Here is a 21694-nt window from a genome sequence, read left to right as displayed (position 1 = left end):
TTGAAAAAAGTGGAAAATATTTTTTTTTTACACTTAGACATTTTTCCGGCGTTTATCAGACTTTCAGATAGCGGAAAAGTCAGAGAGCGTTCTGATTTCAGTTCCAGAGCGATTCGCCCGATGAGTCCTTCATATTTAGTCATTTTCAGCCAATTTTCCGAATTTTTGAAAATTTCACTTTTTTGTGAAAATATCCACTAAATGAGGGAATAATATGTGTGAGGGTACGCCAGGAGAGTTCCAAATGTGTGTGGGTAGAATATATATCCCACGGGGGTAAAATTGAAAAAAGGTGAAAAATTTTTTTTTTAGACTTAGACATTTTTCCAGCGTTTATCAGACTTTCAGATAGCGGAAAAGTCAGAGAGCGTTCCGATTTCAGTTCCAGAGCGATTCGCCCGATGAGTCCTTCATATTTAGTCGTTTTCAGCCAATTTTCCGAATTTTTGAAAATTTCACTTTTTTGTGAAAATATCCACTAAATGAGGGAATAATATGTGTGAGGGTACCCCAGGAGAGTTCCAAATGTGTGTGGGTAGAATATATATCCCACGGGGGTAAAATTGAAAAAAGGTGAAAAATTTTTTTTTTTGGACTTAGTCATTTTTTCAGCGTTTATCAGACTTTCAGATAGGGGAAATGTCAGTGAGCGTTCAGATTTCAGTTCCAGAGCGATTCGCCTGATGAGTCCTTCATATTTAGTCGTTTTCAGCCAATTTTCAGAATTTTTGAAAATTTCACTTTTTTGTGAAAATATCCACTAAATGAGGGAATAATCTGTGTGAGGGTACCCCAGGAGAGTTCCAAATGTGTGTGGGTAGAATATATATCCCACGGGGGTAAAATTGAAAAAAGTTGAAAATATTTTTTTTTTAGACTTAGTCATTTTTCCTGCGTTTATCAGACTTTCAGATAGCGGAAAAGTCAGAGAGCGTTCCGATTTCAGTTCCAGAGCGATTCGCCCGATGAGTCCTTCAAATTTAGTCGTTTTCAGCCAATTTTCAGAATTTTTGAAAATTTCACTTTTTTGTGAAAATATCCACTAAATGAGGGAATAATATGTGTGAGGGTACCCCAGGAGAGTTCCAAATGTGTGTGGGTAGAATATATATCCCACGGGGGTAAAATTGAAAAAAGTTGAAAATATTTTTTTTTTAGACTTAGTCATTTTTCCGGCGTTTATCAGACTTTCAGATAGCGTAAAAGTCAGAGAGCGTTCCGATTTCAGTTCCAGAGCGATTCGCCCGATGAGTCCTTCAAATTTAGTCGTTTTCAGCCAATTTTCAGAATTTTTGAAAATTTCACTTTTTTGTGAAAATATCCACTAAATGAGGGAATAATATGTGTGAGGGTACCCCAGGAGAGTTCCAAATGTGTGTGGGTAGAATATATATCCCACGGGGGTAAAATTGAAAAAAGGTGAAAAATTTTTTTTTTGGACTTAGTCATTTTTTCAGCGTTTATCAGACTTTCAGATAGGGGAAATGTCAGTGAGCGTTCAGATTTCAGTTCCAGAGCGATTCGCCCGATGAGTCCTTCATATTTAGTCGTTTTCAGCCAATTTTCAGAATTTTTGAAAATTTCACTTTTTTGTGAAAATATCCACTAAATGAGGGAATAATATGTGTGAGGGTACCCCAGGAGAGTTCCAAATGTGTGTGGGTAGAATATATATCCCACGGGGGTAAAATTGAAAAAAGTTGAAAATATTTTTTTTTTAGACTTAGACATTTTTCCGGCGTTTATCAGACTTTCAGATAGCGGAAAAGTCAGAGAGCGTTCCGATTTCAGTTCCAGAGCGCTTCGCCCGATGAGTCCTTCATATTTAGTCGTTTTCAGCCAATTTTCAGAATTTTTGAAAATTTCACTTTTTTGTGAAAATATCCACTAAATGAGGGAATAATATGTGTGAGGGTACCCCAGGAGAGTTCCAAATGTGTGTGGGTAGAATATATATCCCACGGGGGTAAAATTGAAAAAAGGTGAAAAATTTTTTTTTTAGACTTAGACATTTTTCCAGCGTTTATCAGACTTTCAGATAGCGGAAAAGTCAGAGAGCGTTCCGATTTCAGTTCCAGAGCGATTCGCCCGATGAGTCCTTCATATTTAGTCGTTTTCAGCCAATTTTCCGAATTTTTGAAAATTTCACTTTTTTGTGAAAATATCCACTAAATGAGGGAATAATATGTGTGAGGGTACCCCAGGAGAGTTCCAAATGTGTGTGGGTAGAATATATATCCCACGGGGGTAAAATTGAAAAAAGGTGAAAAATTTTTTTTTTTGGACTTAGTCATTTTTTCAGCGTTTATCAGACTTTCAGATAGGGGAAATGTCAGTGAGCGTTCAGATTTCAGTTCCAGAGCGATTCGCCTGATGAGTCCTTCATATTTAGTCGTTTTCAGCCAATTTTCAGAATTTTTGAAAATTTCACTTTTTTGTGAAAATATCCACTAAATGAGGGAATAATCTGTGTGAGGGTACCCCAGGAGAGTTCCAAATGTGTGTGGGTAGAATATATATCCCACGGGGGTAAAATTGAAAAAAGTTGAAAATATTTTTTTTTTAGACTTAGTCATTTTTCCTGCGTTTATCAGACTTTCAGATAGCGGAAAAGTCAGAGAGCGTTCCGATTTCAGTTCCAGAGCGATTCGCCCGATGAGTCCTTCAAATTTAGTCGTTTTCAGCCAATTTTCAGAATTTTTGAAAATTTCACTTTTTTGTGAAAATATCCACTAAATGAGGGAATAATATGTGTGAGGGTACCCCAGGAGAGTTCCAAATGTGTGAGGGTAGAATATATATCCCACGGGGGTAAAATTGAAAAAAGGTGAAAATTTTTTTTTTTTGGACTTAGTCATTTTTCCGGCGTTTATCAGACTTTCAAATAGGGGAAATGTCAGTGAGCGTTCCGATTTCAGTTCCAGAGCGATTCGCCCGATGAGTCCTTCATATTTAGTCGTTTTCAGCCAATTTTCCGAATTTTTGAAAATTTCACTTTTTTGTGAAAATATCCACTAAATGAGGGAATAATATGTGTGAGGGTACCCCAGGAGAGTTCCAAATGTGTGTGGGTAGAATATATATCCCACGGGGGTAAAATTGAAAAAAGTTGAAAATATTTTTTTTTTAGACTTAGTCATTTTTCCGGCGTTTATCAGACTTTCAGATAGCGTAAAAGTCAGAGAGCGTTCCGATTTCAGTTCCAGAGCGATTCGCCCGATGAGTCCTTCAAATTTAGTCGTTTTCAGCCAATTTTCAGAATTTTTGAAAATTTCACTTTTTTGTGAAAATATCCACTAAATGAGGGAATAATATGTGTGAGGGTACCCCAGGAGAGTTCCAAATGTGTGTGGGTAGAATATATATCCCACGGGGGTAAAATTGAAAAAAGGTGAAAAATTTTTTTTTTGGACTTAGTCATTTTTTCAGCGTTTATCAGACTTTCAGATAGGGGAAATGTCAGTGAGCGTTCAGATTTCAGTTCCAGAGCGATTCGCCCGATGAGTCCTTCATATTTAGTCGTTTTCAGCCAATTTTCAGAATTTTTGAAAATTTCACTTTTTTGTGAAAATATCCACTAAATGAGGGAATAATATGTGTGAGGGTACCCCAGGAGAGTTCCAAATGTGTGTGGGTAGAATATATATCCCACGGGGGTAAAATTGAAAAAAGTTGAAAATATTTTTTTTTTAGACTTAGACATTTTTCCGGCGTTTATCAGACTTTCAGATAGCGGAAAAGTCAGAGAGCGTTCCGATTTCAGTTCCAGAGCGCTTCGCCCGATGAGTCCTTCATATTTAGTCGTTTTCAGCCAATTTTCAGAATTTTTGAAAATTTCACTTTTTTGTGAAAATATCCACTAAATGAGGGAATAATATGTGTGAGGGTACCCCAGGAGAGTTCCAAATGTGTGTGGGTAGAATATATATCCCACGGGGGTAAAATTGAAAAAAGGTGAAAATTTTTTTTTTCGACTTAGTCATTTTTCCTGCGTTTATCAGACTTTCAGATAGCGGAAATGTCAGTGAGCGTTCCGATTTCAGTTCCAGAGCGATTCGCCCGATGAGTCCTTCATATTTAGTTGTTTTCAGCCAATTTTCTAAATATTTGAAAATTTCACTTTTTTGTGAAAATATCCACTAAATGAGGGAATATTATGGGTGAGGGTACCCCAGGAGAGTTCCAAATGTGTGTGGGTAGAATATATATCCCACGGGGGTAAAATTGAAAAAAGCTGAAAAAATTTTTTTTTTCGACTTAGTCATTTTTCCTGCGTTTATCAGACTTTCAGATAGCGGAAATGTCAGTGAGCGTTCCGATTTCAGTTCCAGAGCGATTCGCCCGATGGGTCCTTCATATTTAGTCGTTTTCAGCCAATTTTCTGAATTTTTGAAAATGTCACTTTTTTGTGAAAATATCCACTAAATGAGGGAATAATATGTGTGAGGATACCCCAAGAGAATTCCAAATGTGTGTGGGTAGAATATATATCCCATGGGGGTAAATTTGAAAAAATGTGCAAAAAATTTTTTTTTGGACTTAGTCATTTTTTCAGCGTTTATCAGACTTTCAGATAGGAGAAATGTCAGTGAGCGTTCCGATTTCAGTTCCAGAGCGATTCTCCCGATGAGTCCTTCATATTTAGTCGTTTTCAGCCAATTTTCTGAATTTTTGAAAATTTCACTTTTTTGTGAAAATATCCACTAAATGAGGGAATAATATGTGTGAGGGTACCCCAGGAGAGTTCCAAATGTGTGTGGGTAGAATATATATCCCACGGGGGTAAAATTGAAAAAAGGTGAAAAATTTTTTTTTTTGGACTTAGTCATTTTTTCAGCGTTTATCAGACTTTCAGATAGGGGAAATGTCAGTGAGCGTTCAGATATCAGTTCCAGAGCGATTCGCCCGATGAGTCCTTCATATTTAGTCGTTTTCAGCCAATTTTCAGAATTTTTGAAAATTTCACTTTTTTGTGAAAATATCGACTAAATGAGGGAATAATATGTGTGAGGGTACCCCAGGAGAGTTCCAAATGTGTGTGGGTAGAATATATATCCAACGGGGGTAAAATTGAAAAAAGTGGAAAATATTTTTTTTTTAGACTTAGACATTTTTCCAGCGTTTATCAGACTTTCAGATAGCGGAAAAGTCAGAGAGCGTTCCGATTTCAGTTCCAGAGCGATTCGCCCGATGAGTCCTTCATATTTAGTCGTTTTCAGCCAATTTTCCGAATTTTTGAAAATTTCACTTTTTTGTGAAAATATCCACTAAATGAGGGAATAATATGTGTGAGGGTACCCCAGGAGAGTTCCAAATGTGTGTGGGTAGAATATATATCCCACGGGGGTAAAATTGAAAAAAGTTGAAAATATTTTTTTTTTAGACTTAGTCATTTTTCCGGCGTTTATCAGACTTTCAGATAGCGGAAAAGTCAGAGAGCGTTCCGATTTCAGTTCCAGAGCGATTCGCCCGATGAGTCCTTCATATTTAGTCGTTTTCAGCCAATTTTCAGAATTTTTGAAAATGTCACTTTTTTGTGAAAATATCCACTAAATGAGGGAATAATATGTGTGAGGATACCCCAAGAGAATTCCAAATGTGTGTGGGTAGAATATATATCCCATGGGGGTAAATTTGAAAAAATGTGCAAAAAATTTTTTTTTGGACTTAGTCATTTTTTCAGCGTTTATCAGACTTTCAGATAGGAGAAATGTCAGTGAGCGTTCCGATTTCAGTTCCAGAGCGATTCTCCCGATGAGTCCTTCATATTTAGTCGTTTTCAGCCAATTTTCTGAATTTTTGAAAATTTCACTTTTTTGTGAAAATATCCACTAAATGAGGGAATAATATGTGTGAGGGTACCCCAGGAGAGTTCCAAATGTGTGTGGGTAGAATATATATCCCACGGGGGTAAAATTGAAAAAAGGTGAAAAATTTTTTTTTTTGGACTTAGTCATTTTTTCAGCGTTTATCAGACTTTCAGATAGGGGAAATGTCAGTTAGCGTTCAGATATCAGTTCCAGAGCGATTCGCCCGATGAGTCCTTCATATTTAGTCGTTTTCAGCCAATTTTCAGAATTTTTGAAAATTTCACTTTTTTGTGAAAATATCGACTAAATGAGGGAATAATATGTGTGAGGGTACCCCAGGAGAGTTCCAAATGTGTGTGGGTAGAATATATATCCAACGGGGGTAAAATTGAAAAAAGTGGAAAATATTTTTTTTTTAGACTTAGACATTTTTCCAGCGTTTATCAGACTTTCAGATAGCGGAAAAGTCAGAGAGCGTTCCGATTTCAGTTCCAGAGCGATTCGCCCGATGAGTCCTTCATATTTAGTCGTTTTCAGCCAATTTTCCGAATTTTTGAAAATTTCACTTTTTTGTGAAAATATCCACTAAATGAGGGAATAATATGTGTGAGGGTACCCCAGGAGAGTTCCAAATGTGTGTGGGTAGAATATATATCCCACGGGGGTAAAATTGAAAAAAGTTGAAAATATTTTTTTTTTAGACTTAGTCATTTTTCCGGCGTTTATCAGACTTTCAGATAGCGGAAAAGTCAGAGAGCGTTCCGATTTCAGTTCCAGAGCGATTCGCCCGATGAGTCCTTCATATTTAGTCGTTTTCAGCTAATTTTCTGAATTTTTGAAAATGTCACTTTTTTGTGAAAATATCCACTAAATGAGGGAATAATACGTGTGAGGGTACCCCAGGAGAGTTCCAAATGTGTGTCGGTAGAATATATATCCCACGGGGGTAAAATTGAAAAAAGTTGAAAAAATTTTTTTTTTAGACTTAGTCATTTTTCCGGCGTTTATCAGACTTTCAGATAGCGGAAAAGTCAGAGAGCGTTCCGATTTCAGTTCCAGAGCGATTCGCCCGATGAGTCCTTCATATTTAGTCGTTTTCAGCCAATTTTCCGAATTTTTGAAAATTTCACTTATTTGTGAAAATATCCACTAAATGAGGGAATAATATGTGTGAGGGTACCCCAGGAGAGTTCCAAATGTGTGTGGGTAGAATATATATCCCACGGGGGTAAAATTGAAAAAAGGTGAAAATTTTTTTTTTTGGACTTAGTCATTTTTTCAGCGTTTATCAGACTTTCAGATAGGGGAAATGTCAGTGAGCGTTCAGATATCAGTTCCAGAGCGATTCGCCCGATGAGTCCTTCATATTTAGTCGTTTTCAGACAATTTTCAGAATTTTTGAAAATTTCAGTTTTTTGCGAAAATATCCACTAAATGAGGGAATAATATGTGTGAGGGTAGCCCAGGAGAGTTCCAAATGTGTGTGGGTAGAATATATATCCCACGGGGGTAAAATTGAAAAAAGTTGAAAATATTTTTTTTTTAGACTTAGTCATTTTTCCGGCGTTTATCAGACTTTCAGATAGCGGAAAAGTCAGAGAGTGTTCCGATTTCAGTTCCAGAGCGATTCGCCCGATGAGTCCTTCAAATTTAGTCGTTTTCAGCCAATTTTCAGAATTTTTGAAAATTTCACTTTTTTGTGAAAATATCCACTAAATGAGGGAATAATATGTGTGAGGGTACCCCAGGAGAGTTCCAAATGTGTGTGGGTAGAATATATATCCCACAGGGGTAAAATTGAAAAAAGTTGAAAATATTTTTTTTTTAGACTTAGTCATTTTTTCAGCGTTTATCAGACTTTCAGATAGAGGAAATGTCAGTGAGCGTTCAGATATCAGTTCCAGAGCGATTCGCCCGATGAGTCCTTCATATTTAGTCGTTTTCAGCCAATTTTCCGAATTTTTGAAAATTTCACTTTTTTGTGAAAATATCCACTAAATGAGGGAATAATATGTGTGAGGGTACCCCAGGAGAGTTCCAAATGTGTGTGGGTAGAATATATATCCCACAGGGGTAAAATTGAAAAAAGTTGAAAATATTTTTTTTTTAGACTTAGTCATTTTTTCAGCGTTTATCAGACTTTCAGATAGGGGAAATGTCAGTGAGCGTTCAGATATCAGTTCCAGAGCGATTCGCCCGATGAGTCCTTCATATTTAGTCGTTTTCAGCCAATTTTCAGAATTTTTGAAAATGTCACTTTTTTGTGAAAATATCCACTAAATGAGGGAATAATATGTGTGAGGGTACCCCAGGAGAGTTCCAAATGTGTGTGGGTAGAATATGTATGCCACGGGGGTAAAATTGAAAAAAGGTGAAAAAATTTTTTTTTTGGACTGTCATTTTTTCAGCGTTTATCAGACTTTCAGATAGGGGAAATGTCAGTGAGCGTTCAGATATCAGTTCCAGAGCGATTCGCCCGATGAGTCCTTCATATTTAGTCGTTTTCAGCCAATTTTCAGAATTTTTGAAAATTTCACTTTTTTGTGAAAATATCCACTAAATGAGGGAATAATATGTGTGAGGGTACCCCAGGAGAGTACCAAATGTGTGTGGGTAGAATATATATCCCACGGGGGTAAAATTGAAAAAAGTTGAAAATATTTTTTTTTTAGACTTAGTCATTTTTCCGGCGTTTATCAGACTTTCAGATAGCGGAAAAGTCAGAGAGCGTTCCGATTTCAGTTCCAGAGCGATTCGCCCGATGAGTCCTTCATATTTAGTCGTTTTCAGCCAATTTTCCGAATTTTTGAAAATTTCACTTATTTGTGAAAATATCCACTAAATGAGGGAATAATATGTGTGAGGGTACCCCAGGAGAGTTCCAAATGTGTGTGGGTAGAATATATATATCACGGGGGTAAAATTGAAAAAAGGTGAAAAATTTTTTTTTTTGGACTTAGTCATTTTTTCAGCGTTTATCAGACTTTCAGATAGGGGAAATGTCAGTGAGCATTCAGATTTCAGTTCCAGAGCGATTCGCCTGATGAGTCCTTCATATTTAGTCGTTTTCAGCCAATTTTCTGAATTTTTGAAAATTTCACTTTTTTGTGAAAATATCCACTAAATGAGGGAATAATATGTGTGAGGGTACCCCAGGAGAGTTCCAAATGTATATGGGTAGAATATATATCCCACGGGGGTAAAATTGAAAAAAGTTGAAAAAAAATTTTTTTGGACAGTCATTTTTCCGGCGTTTATCAGACTGTCAGTTAGGGGAAATGTCAGTGAGCATTCCGATTTCAGTTCCAGAGCGATTCGCCCGTTGAGTCCTTCATATTTAGTCGTTTTCAGCCAATTTTCAGAATTTTTTAAAATTTCACATTTTTGTGAAAATATCCACTAAATGAGGGAATAATATGTGTGAGGGTACCCCAGGAGAGTTCCAAATGTGTGTGGGTAGAATATATATCCCACGGGGGTAAAATTGAAAAAAGGTGAAAAATTTTTTTTTTTGGACTTAGTCATTTTTTCAGCGTTTATCAGACTTTCAGATAGGGGAAATGTCAGTGAGCGTTCAGATATCAGTTCCAGAGCGATTCGCCCGATGAGTCCTTCATATTTAGTCGTTTTCAGCCAATTTTCAGAATTTTTGAAAATTTCACTTTTTTGTGAAAATATCCACTAAATGAGGGAATAATATGTGTGAGGGTACCCCAGGAGAGTTCCAAATGTGTGTGGGTAGAAAATATATCCCACGGGGGTAAAATTGAAAAAAGGTGAAAAATTTTTTTTTTTGGACTGTCATTTTTTCAGCGTTTATCAGACTTTCAGATAGGGGAAATGTCAGTGAGCGTTCAGATTTCAGTTCCAGAGCGATTCGCCCGATGAGTCCTTCATATTTAGTCGTTTTCAGCCAATTTTCAGAATTTTTGAAAATTTCACTTTTTTGTGAAAATATCCACTAAATGAGGGAATAATATGTGTGAGGGTACCCCAGGAGAGTTCCAAATGTGTGTGGGTAGAATATATATCCCACGGCGGTAAAATTGAAAAAAGTGGAAAATATTTTTTTTTTACACTTAGACATTTTTACGGCGTTTATCAGACTTTCAGATAGCGGAAAAGTCAGAGAGCGTTCTGATTTCAGTTCCAGAGCGATTCGCCCGATGAGTCCTTCATATTTAGTCATTTTCAGCCAATTTTCCGAATTTTTGAAAATTTCACTTTTTTGTGAAAATATCCACTAAATGAGGGAATAATATGTGTGAGGGTACGCCAGGAGAGTTCCAAATGTGTGTGGGTAGAATATATATCCCACGGGGGTAAAATTGAAAAAAGGTGAAAAATTTTTTTTTTAGACTTAGACATTTTTCCAGCGTTTATCAGACTTTCAGATAGCGGAAAAGTCAGAGAGCGTTCCGATTTCAGTTCCAGAGCGATTCGCCCGATGAGTCCTTCATATTTAGTCGTTTTCAGCCAATTTTCCGAATTTTTGAAAATTTCACTTTTTTGTGAAAATATCCACTAAATGAGGGAATAATATGTGTGAGGGTACCCCAGGAGAGTTCCAAATGTGTGTGGGTAGAATATATATCCCACGGGGGTAAAATTGAAAAAAGGTGAAAAATTTTTTTTTTTGGACTTAGTCATTTTTTCAGCGTTTATCAGACTTTCAGATAGGGGAAATGTCAGTGAGCGTTCAGATTTCAGTTCCAGAGCGATTCGCCTGATGAGTCCTTCATATTTAGTCGTTTTCAGCCAATTTTCAGAATTTTTGAAAATTTCACTTTTTTGTGAAAATATCCACTAAATGAGGGAATAATCTGTGTGAGGGTACCCCAGGAGAGTTCCAAATGTGTGTGGGTAGAATATATATCCCACGGGGGTAAAATTGAAAAAAGTTGAAAATATTTTTTTTTTAGACTTAGTCATTTTTCCTGCGTTTATCAGACTTTCAGATAGCGGAAAAGTCAGAGAGCGTTCCGATTTCAGTTCCAGAGCGATTCGCCCGATGAGTCCTTCAAATTTAGTCGTTTTCAGCCAATTTTCAGAATTTTTGAAAATTTCACTTTTTTGTGAAAATATCCACTAAATGAGGGAATAATATGTGTGAGGGTACCCCAGGAGAGTTCCAAATGTGTGAGGGTAGAATACATATCCCACGGGGGTAAAATTGAAAAAAGGTGAAAATTTTTTTTTTTTGGACTTAGTCATTTTTCCGGCGTTTATCAGACTTTCAAATAGGGGAAATGTCAGTGAGCGTTCCGATTTCAGTTCCAGAGCGATTCGCCCGATGAGTCCTTCATATTTAGTCGTTTTCAGCCAATTTTCCGAATTTTTGAAAATTTCACTTTTTTGTGAAAATATCCACTAAATGAGGGAATAATATGTGTGAGGGTACCCCAGGAGAGTTCCAAATGTGTGTGGGTAGAATATATATCCCACGGGGGTAAAATTGAAAAAAGTTGAAAATATTTTTTTTTTAGACTTAGTCATTTTTCCGGCGTTTATCAGACTTTCAGATAGCGTAAAAGTCAGAGAGCGTTCCGATTTCAGTTCCAGAGCGATTCGCCCGATGAGTCCTTCAAATTTAGTCGTTTTCAGCCAATTTTCAGAATTTTTGAAAATTTCACTTTTTTGTGAAAATATCCACTAAATGAGGGAATAATATGTGTGAGGGTACCCCAGGAGAGTTCCAAATGTGTGTGGGTAGAATATATATCCCACGGGGGTAAAATTGAAAAAAGGTGAAAAATTTTTTTTTTGGACTTAGTCATTTTTTCAGCGTTTATCAGACTTTCAGATAGGGGAAATGTCAGTGAGCGTTCAGATTTCAGTTCCAGAGCGATTCGCCCGATGAGTCCTTCATATTTAGTCGTTTTCAGCCAATTTTCAGAATTTTTGAAAATTTCACTTTTTTGTGAAAATATCCACTAAATGAGGGAATAATATGTGTGAGGGTACCCCAGGAGAGTTCCAAATGTGTGTGGGTAGAATATATATCCCACGGGGGTAAAATTGAAAAAAGTTGAAAATATTTTTTTTTTAGACTTAGACATTTTTCCGGCGTTTATCAGACTTTCAGATAGCGGAAAAGTCAGAGAGCGTTCCGATTTCAGTTCCAGAGCGCTTCGCCCGATGAGTCCTTCATATTTAGTCGTTTTCAGCCAATTTTCAGAATTTTTGAAAATTTCACTTTTTTGTGAAAATATCCACTAAATGAGGGAATAATATGTGTGAGGGTACCCCAGGAGAGTTCCAAATGTGTGTGGGTAGAATATATATCCCACGGGGGTAAAATTGAAAAAAGGTGAAAAATTTTTTTTTTAGACTTAGACATTTTTCCAGCGTTTATCAGACTTTCAGATAGCGGAAAAGTCAGAGAGCGTTCCGATTTCAGTTCCAGAGCGATTCGCCCGATGAGTCCTTCATATTTAGTCGTTTTCAGCCAATTTTCCGAATTTTTGAAAATTTCACTTTTTTGTGAAAATATCCACTAAATGAGGGAATAATATGTGTGAGGGTACCCCAGGAGAGTTCCAAATGTGTGTGGGTAGAATATATATCCCACGGGGGTAAAATTGAAAAAAGGTGAAAAATTTTTTTTTTTGGACTTAGTCATTTTTTCAGCGTTTATCAGACTTTCAGATAGGGGAAATGTCAGTGAGCGTTCAGATTTCAGTTCCAGAGCGATTCGCCTGATGAGTCCTTCATATTTAGTCGTTTTCAGCCAATTTTCAGAATTTTTGAAAATTTCACTTTTTTGTGAAAATATCCACTAAATGAGGGAATAATCTGTGTGAGGGTACCCCAGGAGAGTTCCAAATGTGTGTGGGTAGAATATATATCCCACGGGGGTAAAATTGAAAAAAGTTGAAAATATTTTTTTTTTAGACTTAGTCATTTTTCCTGCGTTTATCAGACTTTCAGATAGCGGAAAAGTCAGAGAGCGTTCCGATTTCAGTTCCAGAGCGATTCGCCCGATGAGTCCTTCAAATTTAGTCGTTTTCAGCCAATTTTCAGAATTTTTGAAAATTTCACTTTTTTGTGAAAATATCCACTAAATGAGGGAATATTATGGGTGAGGGTACCCCAGGAGAGTTCCAAATGTGTGTGGGTAGAATATATATCCCACGGGGGTAAAATTGAAAAAAGTTGAAAATATTTTTTTTTTAGACTTAGTCATTTTTCCGGCGTTTATCAGACTTTCAGATAGCGGAAAAGTCAGAGAGCGTTCCGATTTCAGTTCCAGAGCGATTCGCCCGATGAGTCCTTCATATTTAGTCGTTTTCAGCCAATTTTCAGAATTTTTGAAAATGTCACTTTTTTGTGAAAATATCCACTAAATGAGGGAATAATATGTGTGAGGATACCCCAAGAGAATTCCAAATGTGTGTGGGTAGAATATATATCCCATGGGGGTAAATTTGAAAAAATGTGCAAAAAATTTTTTTTTGGACTTAGTCATTTTTTCAGCGTTTATCAGACTTTCAGATAGGAGAAATGTCAGTGAGCGTTCCGATTTCAGTTCCAGAGCGATTCTCCCGATGAGTCCTTCATATTTAGTCGTTTTCAGCCAATTTTCTGAATTTTTGAAAATTTCACTTTTTTGTGAAAATATCCACTAAATGAGGGAATAATATGTGTGAGGGTACCCCAGGAGAGTTCCAAATGTGTGTGGGTAGAATATATATCCCACGGGGGTAAAATTGAAAAAAGGTGAAAAATTTTTTTTTTTGGACTTAGTCATTTTTTCAGCGTTTATCAGACTTTCAGATAGGGGAAATGTCAGTTAGCGTTCAGATATCAGTTCCAGAGCGATTCGCCCGATGAGTCCTTCATATTTAGTCGTTTTCAGCCAATTTTCAGAATTTTTGAAAATTTCACTTTTTTGTGAAAATATCGACTAAATGAGGGAATAATATGTGTGAGGGTACCCCAGGAGAGTTCCAAATGTGTGTGGGTAGAATATATATCCAACGGGGGTAAAATTGAAAAAAGTGGAAAATATTTTTTTTTTAGACTTAGACATTTTTCCAGCGTTTATCAGACTTTCAGATAGCGGAAAAGTCAGAGAGCGTTCCGATTTCAGTTCCAGAGCGATTCGCCCGATGAGTCCTTCATATTTAGTCGTTTTCAGCCAATTTTCCGAATTTTTGAAAATTTCACTTTTTTGTGAAAATATCCACTAAATGAGGGAATAATATGTGTGAGGGTACCCCAGGAGAGTTCCAAATGTGTGTGGGTAGAATATATATCCCACGGGGGTAAAATTGAAAAAAGTTGAAAATATTTTTTTTTTAGACTTAGTCATTTTTCCGGCGTTTATCAGACTTTCAGATAGCGGAAAAGTCAGAGAGCGTTCCGATTTCAGTTCCAGAGCGATTCGCCCGATGAGTCCTTCATATTTAGTCGTTTTCAGCTAATTTTCTGAATTTTTGAAAATGTCACTTTTTTGTGAAAATATCCACTAAATGAGGGAATAATACGTGTGAGGGTACCCCAGGAGAGTTCCAAATGTGTGTCGGTAGAATATATATCCCACGGGGGTAAAATTGAAAAAAGTTGAAAAAATTTTTTTTTTAGACTTAGTCATTTTTCCGGCGTTTATCAGACTTTCAGATAGCGGAAAAGTCAGAGAGCGTTCCGATTTCAGTTCCAGAGCGATTCGCCCGATGAGTCCTTCATATTTAGTCGTTTTCAGCCAATTTTCCGAATTTTTGAAAATTTCACTTATTTGTGAAAATATCCACTAAATGAGGGAATAATATGTGTGAGGGTACCCCAGGAGAGTTCCAAATGTGTGTGGGTAGAATATATATCCCACGGGGGTAAAATTGAAAAAAGGTGAAAATTTTTTTTTTTGGACTTAGTCATTTTTTCAGCGTTTATCAGACTTTCAGATAGGGGAAATGTCAGTGAGCGTTCAGATATCAGTTCCAGAGCGATTCGCCCGATGAGTCCTTCATATTTAGTCGTTTTCAGACAATTTTCAGAATTTTTGAAAATTTCACTTTTTTGCGAAAATATCCACTAAATGAGGGAATAATATGTGTGAGGGTAGCCCAGGAGAGTTCCAAATGTGTGTGGGTAGAATATATATCCCACGGGGGTAAAATTGAAAAAAGTTGAAAATATTTTTTTTTTAGACTTAGTCATTTTTCCGGCGTTTATCAGACTTTCAGATAGCGGAAAAGTCAGAGAGTGTTCCGATTTCAGTTCCAGAGCGATTCGCCCGATGAGTCCTTCAAATTTAGTCGTTTTCAGCCAATTTTCAGAATTTTTGAAAATTTCACTTTTTTGTGAAAATATCCACTAAATGAGGGAATAATATGTGTGAGGGTACCCCAGGAGAGTTCCAAATGTGTGTGGGTAGAATATATATCCCACAGGGGTAAAATTGAAAAAAGTTGAAAATATTTTTTTTTTAGACTTAGTCATTTTTTCAGCGTTTATCAGACTTTCAGATAGAGGAAATGTCAGTGAGCGTTCAGATATCAGTTCCAGAGCGATTCGCCCGATGAGTCCTTCATATTTAGTCGTTTTCAGCCAATTTTCCGAATTTTTGAAAATTTCACTTTTTTGTGAAAATATCCACTAAATGAGGGAATAATATGTGTGAGGGTACCCCAGGAGAGTTCCAAATGTGTGTGGGTAGAATATATATCCCACAGGGGTAAAATTGAAAAAAGTTGAAAATATTTTTTTTTTAGACTTAGTCATTTTTTCAGCGTTTATCAGACTTTCAGATAGGGGAAATGTCAGTGAGCGTTCAGATATCAGTTCCAGAGCGATTCGCCCGATGAGTCCTTCATATTTAGTCGTTTTCAGCCAATTTTCAGAATTTTTGAAAATGTCACTTTTTTGTGAAAATATCCACTAAATGAGGGAATAATATGTGTGAGGGTACCCCAGGAGAGTTCCAAATGTGTGTGGGTAGAATATGTATGCCACGGGGGTAAAATTGAAAAAAGGTGAAAAAATTTTTTTTTTGGACTGTCATTTTTTCAGCGTTTATCAGACTTTCAGATAGGGGAAATGTCAGTGAGCGTTCAGATATCAGTTCCAGAGCGATTCGCCCGATGAGTCCTTCATATTTAGTCGTTTTCAGCCAATTTTCAGAATTTTTGAAAATTTCACTTTTTTGTGAAAATATCCACTAAATGAGGGAATAATATGTGTGAGGGTACCCCAGGAGAGTACCAAATGTGTGTGGGTAGAATATATATCCCACAGGGGTAAAATTGAAAAAAGTTGAAAATATTTTTTTTTTAGACTTAGTCATTTTTTCAGCGTTTATCAGACTTTCAGATAGAGGAAATGTCAGTGAGCGTTCAGATATCAGTTCCAGAGCGATTCGCCCGATGAGTCCTTCATATTTAGTCGTTTTCAGCCAATTTTCCGAATTTTTGAAAATTTCACTTTTTTGTGAAAATATCCACTAAATGAGGGAATAATATGTGTGAGGGTACCCCAGGAGAGTTCCAAATGTGTGTGGGTAGAATATATATCCCACAGGGGTAAAATTGAAAAAAGTTGAAAATATTTTTTTTTTAGACTTAGTCATTTTTTCAGCGTTTATCAGACTTTCAGATAGGGGAAATGTCAGTGAGCGTTCAGATATCAGTTCCAGAGCGATTCGCCCGATGAGTCCTTCATATTTAGTCGTTTTCAGCCAATTTTCAGAATTTTTGAAAATGTCACTTTTTTGTGAAAATATCCACTAAATGAGGGAATAATATGTGTGAGGGTACCCCAGGAGAGTTCCAAATGTGTGTGGGTAGAATATGTATGCCACGGGGGTAAAATTGAAAAAAGGTGAAAAAATTTTTTTTTTGGACTGTCATTTTTTCAGCGTTTATCAGACTTTCAGATAGGGGAAATGTCAGTGAGCGTTCAGATATCAGTTCCAGAGCGATTCGCCCGATGAGTCCTTCATATTTAGTCGTTTTCAGCCAATTTTCAGAATTTTTGAAAATTTCACTTTTTTGTGAAAATATCCACTAAATGAGGGAATAATATGTGTGAGGGTACCCCAGGAGAGTACCAAATGTGTGTGGGTAGAATATATATCCCACGGGGGTAAAATTGAAAAAAGTTGAAAATATTTTTTTTTTAGACTTAGTCATTTTTCCGGCGTTTATCAGACTTTCAGATAGCGGAAAAGTCAGAGAGCGTTCCGATTTCAGTTCCAGAGCGATTCGCCCGATGAGTCCTTCATATTTAGTCGTTTTCAGCCAATTTTCCGAATTTTTGAAAATTTCACTTATTTGTGAAAATATCCACTAAATGAGGGAATAATATGTGTGAGGGTACCCCAGGAGAGTTCCAAATGTGTGTGGGTAGAATATATATATCACGGGGGTAAAATTGAAAAAAGGTGAAAATTTTTTTTTTTTGGACTTAGTCATTTTTTCAGCGTTTATCAGACTTTCAGATAGGGGAAATGTCAGTGAGCGTTCAGATATCAGTTCCAGAGCGATTCGCCCGATGAGTCCTTCATATTTAGTCGTTTTCAGCCAATTTTCAGAATTTTTGAAAATTTCACTTTTTTGTGAAAATATCGACTAAATGAGGGAATAATATGTGTGAGGGTACCCCAGGAGAGTTCCAAATGTGTGTGGGTAGAATATATATCCAACGGGGGTAAAATTGAAAAAAGTGGAAAATATTTTTTTTTTAGACTTAGACATTTTTCCAGCGTTTATCAGACTTTCAGATAGCGGAAAAGTCAGAGAGCGTTCCGATTTCAGTTCCAGAGCGATTCGCCCGATGAGTCCTTCATATTTAGTCGTTTTCAGCCAATTTTCCGAATTTTTGAAAATTTCACTTTTTTGTGAAAATATCCACTAAATGAGGGAATAATATGTGTGAGGGTACCCCAGGAGAGTTCCAAATGTGTGTGGGTAGAATATATATCCCACGGGGGTAAAATTGAAAAAAGTTGAAAATATTTTTTTTTTAGACTTAGTCATTTTTCCGGCGTTTATCAGACTTTCAGATAGCGGAAAAGTCAGAGAGCGTTCCGATTTCAGTTCCAGAGCGATTCGCCCGATGAGTCCTTCAAATTTAGTCGTTTTCAGCCAATTTTCAGAATTTTTGAAAATTTCACTTTTTTGTGAAAATATCCACTAAATGAGGGAATAATATGTGTGAGGGTACCCCAGGAGAGTTCCAAATGTGTGTGGGTAGAATATATATCCCACGGGGGTAAAATTGAAAAAAGTTGAAAATATTTTTTTTTTAGACTTAGTCATTTTTCCGGCGTTTATCAGACTTTCAGATAGCGGAAAAGTCAGAGAGCGTTCCGATTTCAGTTCCAGAGCGATTCGCCCGATGAGTCCTTCAAATTTAGTCGTTTTCAGCCAATTTTCCGAATTTTTGAAAATTTCACTTATTTGTGAAAATATCCACTAAATGAGGGAATAATATGTGTGAGGGTACCCCAGGAGAGTTCCAAATGTGTGTGGGTAGAATATATATCCCACGGGGGTAAAATTGAAAAAAGGTGAAAAATTTTTTTTTTGGACTTAGTCATTTTTCCGGCGTTTATCAGACTTTCAGATAGCGGAAAAGTCAGAGAGCGTTCCGATTTCAGTTCCAGAGCGATTCGCCCGATGAGTCCTTCATATTTAGTCGTTTTCAGCTAATTTTCTGAATTTTTGAAAATGTCACTTTTTTGTGAAAATATCCACTAAATGAGGGAATAATACGTGTGAGGGTACCCCAGGAGAGTTCCAAATGTGTGTCGGTAGAATATATATCCCACGGGGGTAAAATTGAAAAAAGTTGAAAAAATTTTTTTTTTAGACTTAGTCATTTTTCCGGCGTTTATCAGACTTTCAGATAGCGGAAAAGTCAGAGAGCGTTCCGATTTCAGTTCCAGAGCGATTCGCCCGATGAGTCCTTCATATTTAGTCGTTTTCAGCCAATTTTCCGAATTTTTGAAAATTTCACTTATTTGTGAAAATATCCACTAAATGAGGGAATAATATGTGTGAGGGTACCCCAGGAGAGTTCCAAATGTGTGTGGGTAGAATATATATCCCACGGGGGTAAAATTGAAAAAAGGTGAAAATTTTTTTTTTTTGGACTTAGTCATTTTTTCAGCGTTTATCAGACTTTCAGATAGGGGAAATGTCAGTGAGCGTTCAGATATCAGTTCCAGAGCGATTCGCCCGATGAGTCCTTCATATTTAGTCGTTTTCAGACAATTTTCAGAATTTTTGAAAATTTCACTTTTTTGCGAAAATATCCACTAAATGAGGGAATAATATGTGTGAGGGTAGCCCAGGAGAGTTCCAAATGTGTGTGGGTAGAATATATATCCCACGGGGGTAAAATTGAAAAAAGTTGAAAATATTTTTTTTTTAGACTTAGTCATTTTTCCGGCGTTTATCAGACTTTCAGATAGCGGAAAAGTCAGAGAGTGTTCCGATTTCAGTTCCAGAGCGATTCGCCCGATGAGTCCTTCAAATTTAGTCGTTTTCAGCCAATTTTCAGAATTTTTGAAAATTTCACTTTTTTGTGAAAATATCCACTAAATGAGGGAATAATATGTGTGAGGGTACCCCAGGAGAGTTCCAAATGTGTGTGGGTAGAATATATATCCCACAGGGGTAAAATTGAAAAAAGTTGAAAATATTTTTTTTTTAGACTTAGTCATTTTTTCAGCGTTTATCAGACTTTCAGATAGAGGAAATGTCAGTGAGCGTTCAGATATCAGTTCCAGAGCGATTCGCCCGATGAGTCCTTCATATTTAGTCGTTTTCAGCCAATTTTCCGAATTTTTGAAAATTTCACTTTTTTGTGAAAATATCCACTAAATGAGGGAATAATATGTGTGAGGGTACCCCAGGAGAGTTCCAAATGTGTGTGGGTAGAATATATATCCCACAGGGGTAAAATTGAAAAAAGTTGAAAATATTTTTTTTTTAGACTTAGTCATTTTTTCAGCGTTTATCAGACTTTCAGATAGGGGAAATGTCAGTGAGCGTTCAGATATCAGTTCCAGAGCGATTCGCCCGATGAGTCCTTCATATTTAGTCGTTTTCAGCCAATTTTCAGAATTTTTGAAAATGTCACTTTTTTGTGAAAATATCCACTAAATGAGGGAATAATATGTGTGAGGGTACCCCAGGAGAGTTCCAAATGTGTGTGGGTAGAATATGTATGCCACGGGGGTAAAATTGAAAAAAGGTGAAAAAATTTTTTTTTTGGACTGTCATTTTTTCAGCGTTTATCAGACTTTCAGATAGGGGAAATGTCAGTGAGCGTTCAGATATCAGTTCCAGAGCGATTCGCCCGATGAGTCCTTCATATTTAGTCGTTTTCAGCCAATTTTCCGAATTTTTGAAAATTTCACTTATTTGTGAAAATATCCACTAAATGAGGGAATAATATGTGTGAGGGTACCCCAGGAGAGTTCCAAATGTGTGTGGGTAGAATATATATCCCACGGGGGTAAAATTGAAAAAAGGTGAAAATTTTTTTTTTTTGGACTTAGTCATTTTTTCAGCGTTTATCAGACTTTCAGATAGGGGAAATGTCAGTGAGCGTTCAGATATCAGTTCCAGAGCGATTCGCCCGATGAGTCCTTCATATTTAGTCGTTTTCAGTCAATTTTCAGAATTTTTGAAAATTTCACTTTTTTGTGAAAATATCCACTAAATGAGGGAATAATATGTGTGAGGGTACCCCAGGAGAGTTCCAAATGTGTGTGGGTAGAATATATATCCCACGGGGGTAAAATTGAAAAAAGTTGAAAAAATTTTTTTTTTAGACTTAGTCATTTTTCCGGCGTTTATCAGACTTTCAGATAGCGGAAAAGTCAGAGAGCGTTCCGATTTCAGTTCCAGAGCGATTCGCCCGATGAGTCCTTCATATTTAGTCGTTTTCAGCCAATTTTCAGAATTTTTGAAAATTTCACTTTTTTGTGAAAATATCCACTAAATGAGGGAATAATATGTGTGAGGGTACCCCAGGAGAGTTCCAAATGTGTGTGGGTAGAATATATATCCCACGGGGGTAAAATTGAAAAAAGTTGAAAAAATTTTTTTTTTAGACTTAGTCATTTTTCCGGCGTTTATCAGACTTTCAGATAGCGGAAAAGTCAGAGAGCGTTCCGATTTCAGTTCCAGAGCGATTCGCCCGATGAGTCCTTCATATTTAGTCGTTTTCAGCCAATTTTCCGAATTTTTGAAAATTTCACTTTTTTGTGAAAATATCCACTAAATGAGGGAATAATATGTGTGAGGGTACCCCAGGAGAGTTCCAAATGTGTGTGGGTAGAATATATATCCCATGGGGGTAAAATTGAAAAAAGTTTAAAATATTTTTTTTTTAGACTTAGTCATTTTTTCAGCGTTTATCAGACTTTCAGATAGCGGAAAAGTCAGAGAGCGTTCCGATTTCAGTTCCAGAGCGATTCGCCCGATGAGTCCTTCATATTTAGTCGTTTTCAGCCAATTTTCAGAATTTTTGAAAATTTCACTTTTTTGTGAAAATATCCACTAAATGAGGGAATAATATGTGTGAGGGTACCCCAGGAGAGTTCCAAATGTGTGTGGGTAGAATATATATCCCACGGGGGTAAAATTGAAAAAAGGTGTAAATTTTTTTTTTTGGACTTAGTCATTTTTTCAGCGTTTATCAGACTTTCAGATAGCGGAAAAGTCAGAGAGCGTTCCGATTTCAGTTCCAGAGCGATTCGCCCGATGAGTCCTTCATATTTAGACGTTTTCAGCCAATTTTCAGAATTTTTGAAAATTTCACTTTTTTGTGAAAATATCCACTAAATGAGGGAATAATATGTGTGAGGGTACCCCAAGAGAATTCCAAATGTGTGTGGGTAGAATATATATCCCACGGGGGTAAAATTGAAA

Source organism: Phyllobates terribilis, unplaced genomic scaffold, assembly GCF_046119375.1.
Source record: "Phyllobates terribilis strain yellow unplaced genomic scaffold, ASM4611937v1 Scaffold_13__5_contigs__length_258822181, whole genome shotgun sequence".
Lineage (NCBI taxonomy): Eukaryota > Metazoa > Chordata > Amphibia > Anura > Dendrobatidae > Phyllobates > Phyllobates terribilis.
Note: the sequence above shows the minus strand (reverse complement) of the source record.